Source organism: Pinus tabuliformis, chromosome 3_1, assembly GCF_031772625.1.
Source record: "Pinus tabuliformis cultivar Carrire ecotype Pingquan chromosome 3_1, CPIR1, whole genome shotgun sequence".
In the NCBI taxonomy this organism is placed as follows: domain Eukaryota; kingdom Viridiplantae; phylum Streptophyta; class Pinopsida; order Pinales; family Pinaceae; genus Pinus; species Pinus tabuliformis.
The window spans coordinates 704,053,571-704,060,724 of NC_142301.1; positions in this window are offsets into that span (position 1 = coordinate 704,053,571).

The window sequence follows — 7,154 nt, forward strand, 5'->3', positions numbered from 1 at the left end:
AGAATGTTAGCATAAAGGAGAAGAGTTACGACTATACTAATGAGCATGGGACCAACACAACCTGCATCTTCCAAACATTCTTCTAACTTATTAATATATATGCCAAAAAGGGTAGGGGACAAGGGGCACCCTTGCTTAACTATGATATTGTAGTTGATTTCTTTCAACTAACCTTCATTGATCCTAAACTTAGCAATAATATTCTCATACAACCTAGTCATAGAAAACCTCAACTCGAGAGGAACCATTATCTCTTCTAGCCTTTTCCATAAGTTTGTCATAGAAATGATGTCAAAAACCTTTTTAAAGTCAATGAAACAACATAAGAGATCAATTTCGTTATTGCAACATTCATCCATAATGATCCTAAGAGTAACAAGGTAATCCACAATTGAATGATAGATCTCCTAAATGCAACTTTGCCTTTAGCTCTTTTATCATGGCTTTCTAGCCACAAGCTAATCTAGTTCTTTCCCAAAAAATTTCGTACAACTTGGCTAAAATGTGGGGTTAATCATAATGGTCCTATAATTAGCGAGAATGCTTTTATCCTCACTTTTAAATATAGGTACAATGAGGCTATGCATCCAAGACTTCGGAAGCCTTGCTTCACCACTAAATTGAAGATCTTATGTATGTGAGAGAAAAGAATAGGCCCTCCTATTTTAAAATTTTCAACTTGGTAGCCTTCACTGACCTTAGCTTTCTTAGTTTCAAGCTGCTTAAATTGAAACTCAATGTCTTTCGGAAAAATAAAATAAAAATAAAAATAAAAAATTAAATCATCTTCTATAGGGGCATTCAAAATGGTTTCAATGGCACTAGGGGCTTCATAATTTTTTTTAAGATAGGAATTCCAACTATTCAAGGGAATGAGATTATTTTCTTTAGTTTTACAAATTAGAATTTCCTCTAAAACTTCCTACAACTCATTTAGATAGGTGCAACACCTGCTCTTTATTTCTTCCTTTTACTAAAGATATTTGTACGTGTTTATCTTATCAAGCTTTAAAGGTTCATTAGAGGTGCCCTAATTGCTTTTCTAGCAAATTTTCAATAATTATTATACCAAGGGTCAATATTTCTATTATTATTTGTATATGACACCTCAGTAGAGAACATGCTAATAGAAGTTGAGGATTGTGGTAAAATTATGATAGAGGTCTTTGATGTTATCCTTATAAGTTAAGAGGTGTAAATCCCTATTTAAATCCTTTAAGAAAAGATCAATTTTACTTTTGTCAAAAAGTAAGTGCATTTGAGTCTCACAATTCTCTTGCATGGGGCTTGTATGCATGGCAAAGTTTAGAGTTAAGATGAAAGGTCTATCATCAATGTCAAGCTCATTGTCATTTAAGAGGTCAAAATTTAATTTTTAGTTGGAAACAAAGATATCAAATATCACATAATCCACAACACTATTGTTGAGCGCATGAATACAAATCATGTGGTTAGAATTTGGTGACTTAATTATGCCATGCAAGTTATTAGGCCTTAATAATTACAAAACTTGACTAACTTAGTGTCAAATAAATTCTCGGGTATTTAGTGTTTTTTTGGTATCTACTAACTAAAAGAATGTCTTCATCTACTCAGAGAATTAGGGTTGGAATCATTGCTTATAAAAATAACTTGGATAATTGTAATTGTAACATCAATGTCTCCTAACAAAATGAGTGAGCATTTTGTTTTGGGTATTATAAAGGAAATTTCCATATTGCTTTTCATATGAAAGTAGAGTTGATGAAATAACAAATTGCGTATAAATCAAGTTAATGTTAGACATTTCAATCCAAATATACTAATTGAGATGGTCTATCTTATGAAACCTAGTGTGAGCAAAAATATTCCTTTTTATACAATAGTTTTTTCCTCCATCAAACTTTTATTTCACACTCAATTACAAAATAAATATGTTTATGTAGGAACCTTAACTTGTAAGTTTTCAATATTTTTTATTATTTTAATTATATTTAAAATATGGGGAAAATATTAATTTTAACTATTTTCTTTATGTTGATTTTGGAATTTGATAATTTTTTAATGGAAAAAGGTATCAAAACTTACGAAGAGCACATATTATGATGTATATTTTAACATTAGTATCTAAAATTAAGCAAAGTCTTTCGTAGAAATCACATAAGATGTTTTTTTTGCGGACTCGTTTCGTACCAACAAGTGTGGTTCATCATCAAGACCAGATAGACCATGGCAAATGCCTTTTTAGAGAACAATGTAGAGACATACTTTCAAGTAACAACTATATTTGAACAATAATATTTAAATTATAATATTAATTTACTAATATATTAAAAACAAATATTATTAAGTAACGACTATATTAAACAACTAGTTTTTGAAAAAAATATTTAAATAATGATATTATTTCATTAATTTATTAAAAATATTAATAGGTAACGACTATATTAAACGACTAGTTTTTGAAAAATAATATTTAAATTAATTTATTAAAGCCAAATATTACTAGTTTTTGAAAAATAATATTTAAATAATGATATTAGTTTATTAATTTATTAAAAATATTAATATGTAATGGCTGTATTAAAGGGCTAGTTATTGAAAAATAATATTTAAATTAATTTATTAAAACCAAGTATTACTAGTTTTTGAAAAATAATATTTAAATTGTGATATTAGTTTATTGATTTATTAAAAAACAAACTAGTTTTTGAGAAATAATATTTAAAAAAGAGAGTCTAACTTTAAGGAGGGGAGTCAAAAATTATAAAAACGAGTGAAGTCCCTAATCGAGACAAGATCATTTGATAAATAAAATAATTAATAGAAATAAAATAAAAATAATTAATGGAAAAATAAATAAAATGAAACAAATATATATATAAGAATAAATAACAATAAAAATATAAATAAATAAATAAAAATAGAAACATATATATATATATATATATATATATATATATATATATATATATATATATATATATATATATATATATATATATATATCCAAAGAAAAATAATCAATAAATAAAACGGGGTCAACAATAAAATATGGGGCTCAGGCCCATTAAACGAATAACAAAAATACTAAAAGGAGTTAAGAACGAATAGGATGATAAAATACATAAAAAACACGAAGGAAAAATAAACTCTAATGAAGAATAAATCAACAACAAATACTATAAAAAGGATGCCAATACCTACATAGATAAACAAACAAACAAAATAAATCCCAAAAAGAAGCCTAAAAAACTAGGAGGACAGGACAAGGACCCAACTTCTACTAATATTCCAACCATCATCTCTATTCAAATTATTGGGTCTTTTTTCAATTTCTAGGGCCTCTCTCAATTTACAATGATGGAAATGACTAACCCTAGCAACGACTTGGGCCTCCTCAATGCAGATGTGATGCTTAGATTTATCTGCATGCTCCGCCAAAGCAGAGGAGCGGGTCCTGCCATGCTTGATGTCAACAACATGCTCACGAATCCTTTGATTAATCGAGCGACCAATCTCACCAATGTAGGGAGTCCCACAAGAGCATGGGATAATGTAAACACCCTTCATATTCTTGGGGTCCACTGGGTCTTTTACAGATTTAAGGGAGCTCTAGATGGTATTTAAAGGCCTAAAGGTTGAAGCCACCTTATGCTTCCTTAGGATCCTCACAATCTTGTCAGTGGTCCCTTGGATAAAAGGAAGATGAACACCAGAAAATCGATCCTTGGTATCTTTCTTAGCACTAGGACCTTTTTCAACTCTGAGGAAAGCCTTTGTAGATTGGTGTCTACTATACTCATTATTAAAGAAAACACTTAAGAGATGAGCTTTCTCTTCCTTGAGATGGTTCTCATTAGAAACTCTTAAAGCTCTAGTCGCTAAGGTGTTGAGAACACCAAGTTTTTGAGCTGGGAAATGATGAGAATTAGCATGAAGATATTGTTCTATATGAGTTTTCTTATGATATACCTGATGAGAGAAAGAGCCATCATCATTCCTTAAGAGGAGGACATCAAGGAAGGGAAGACCACCATTACATTCAAATTCCATGGTGAACTTTATAGAACTAGATTGATTGTTAAGATGGACGAAAAACAGTTCCAACTTTTCTTTACCATGGAACCAGATGACACAAGTGTCATCCACAAACCTCTTCCACATCTTAGGCAGAAGACGAGAAGAATTTAAGGCCTTTGATTCAAAATCTTATATGAATAGATTAGCTACCACAGGGGAGAGGGGGGAACCCATGGCGACACCACAAGTTTTCTCATAGAATTCCCCATTGAACGAAAATAAAGTAGAAGTAAGACAAATACGAACTAAATAAGCCGTATCAGGATCTGTGATGCGCTTGATGACTTTGATGGCCTCGTTGATAGGGATATTAGTGTAGAGAGAGACCACATCGAAGCTCACAAGCTTATCATCGGGTTCAAGCTTGAAACTCTTTAACTCATTAACAAATGATGCAGAGTCCTTGATGAAGGATTCTGTATGGCCAACAAGGGGCTTAAGCTTCTAGGCTAAATATTTAGCAAGAAGATAAGTCGGTCCTCCTATCGTGTTGACAATGGGTCTAAGAAGAGCTGCTTATGAATCTTTGGCAGACCATAGATTCTGGGGGTATGAGGGGAACTTTCAATAAGCTTATGACTGAACGAACTGATCGACCTACTAGCCTTTATAGCAAGAGCCATGCTTTTGGAAATCTTCTTCAGGGGATCCTTGTTGAGTTTCGTGTAGTTCCCGCTATTATGGAGGTGGTCCAACATCTTCCGACGATAATCATCTTTATCAAGAATAACCACAACACCACCTTTGTCAGCTTTGAGAACAACAATATTCTTATTATTGTTTAACGATTTAAGAGCATCAAACTCAGGTTTGTTGATGTTGTTCTTGGGGGCTTTGCCTTTCTAAGGACAACCGCACAGTCTTGACGAATTATATCTTTAGTGACGTCCGGTAAGTCTATAATACCATATTCAATCTCATAGATGATATTTTCAACCGGTATCTTTCTAGGAGCAAGAGAAAAATTGAAACTTTTCTCCAAAAGACTAAAGACAAGGGAATCAAAAGAAAATCTAGAGAGATTGACAACCCTATTACTAGAAGAGGAAAGAAAATTAAAACAAACAATATTATCCAAACCTAGACTCTTATTACCAATCCTATTATTATTAAAATTATCAAAATTGAAAGCAGAGTCACTAACCTCATTAATATTATTATTATTATTAAGCCCAGTGATATTATTATTATACATATTATTATTATCCAAACATAAATTATTATTGTTATCCCTAATATTATTATTCCTATGTGAGGTGAAAATATAGTCACTATTATTAGTGTTATTAAACCAATTATTATTATTATTATTATTCAATTGAATATTATTATTAATAGAACCAATTCCACTATTTTTGAAACCAACACAAATCAAAGAAGAATTAACGAACAACGAACCTAAGGGAATCCAACCCGGTGAATACGAGATTGTTCCATCTTCACCTTCGATGGCGGAAGGGTGAGAAACACCATCAACCCAAGATCAGAGAGCAAAGATTTGATTAGAATTAATTATGCTTCTAGAAGGACGACGAAAGCAACTAGACTCATTAGGTTGCGAGATGAATTTCTCCGAGAGCTTACTAAACTTCTTAGACTACTTTACTTTCCAAATTTCTTCCAGACGAGAAGATTTCAAAGTCGAGCATGCATCGATCCTTGACCAAAGGGGGGCAAAGACCTCATTTGAAAGTTCCAAATGGAGAGACAAAAAATTACGAGAAATGAAATCCAAAACCTTTCTCACCCTGTCAATCTCCAAACGAACCAATGCCATGCTAGCATTAAGAAAAATACGACAGCCACTAGAATTATTAAGAGGTTGCTTAATCTGAGCAAACAGAGGAACAAGGGATGACTCTCTACGTCATTTTAGAAAATCCAAATCTGTTTTCAACTTGGAAACCCTTACGCGAGACCGTTCAAAGTGATGAACTTTAATAGAAGTGGCCCTTCCGTATAGGGTAGTAATTTCAGTATTCAAGCTTCCATGACCCATAATGAATAAAGAAAAGTCTTTCGATAGAAATCACGTAAGAGAATTTTTTAGCCGACGTGTTTTGAACCAACAAGTGTAGTTCATTATCAAAACTAGATGAAAATGCAAACTAGAGCTTTAAGGGTTTCTGATGAGAACCATTTCAAGGAAGAGAAAGCTCATCTCCTAAGTGTTTTCTTTAATAATGGGTATAGTAGACACCAATGTACTAACAGAGGCGTCGAAGTTTAAGGGTAGTTTCCTTTTGTGGGTTGGAACATAAATTCTGAAGGTACGTTTTCCTTTACACTTGGAGGTGTTCTGATATATAATATACAAATGGCCCGGGTTGGAATATTAATTTTAAAGGTACGTTTTCCTTTACGCTTGGAGGTGTTCTAATATATAATATACAAATGGTCGCGTGTTGGTCATATTATCGCCGATAGAATCGGGGCTAGGGCTTAACAACCTCGCCCCATCTGTCAATGTCTCTAGTCTCCTAGGTCGTGTAACTAAGCGCTGGGGCCGAGTGCCTTGCCCCTCCTGCCAATGCGCCATTACATTGTCTTTAAATAAAACAATGGTGCTATACATGCTAATAACCACACGTAGCCCAATTGGTTGGATGCTCGTTTCAGATTTAGGATGTTATGGGGTCGAACCCCACATAGTTGGTATGTTAGTTACATAAAATTTTGGCCTCTGCTGGAGTGCCACGTGGTGCCTTGGGATTGGGCCATGTGTCACTTCATGATTGCCTCATATCATACCCTTCAATAAAATTTTGGCCTCTCCCAGAGTGCCACGTTGTGACCTCATATCATACCCTTCAAACCAATAACAGTGTGTCACTTAGTCTTGTACGGCACTACCATGTGGCAGCACGAGGTTGGTTTATACCGCTTACTATGCATGCCCAGTGAGTTGTTTATGTCAGCGTACGAACTGCCTAATGAACCTTGTTGCTTAACTTTTTAGTTGTTTGGCCAAAAATTTAGAACACAATATCTTGAGCATGCGATGTCGGTTTGAGGTGATTCAAGAAACGTTAGATTTAGGACGACGAGCACTACGATCTAGTGTTGGTTCTGAGCAATTTAGAGCAATTTCA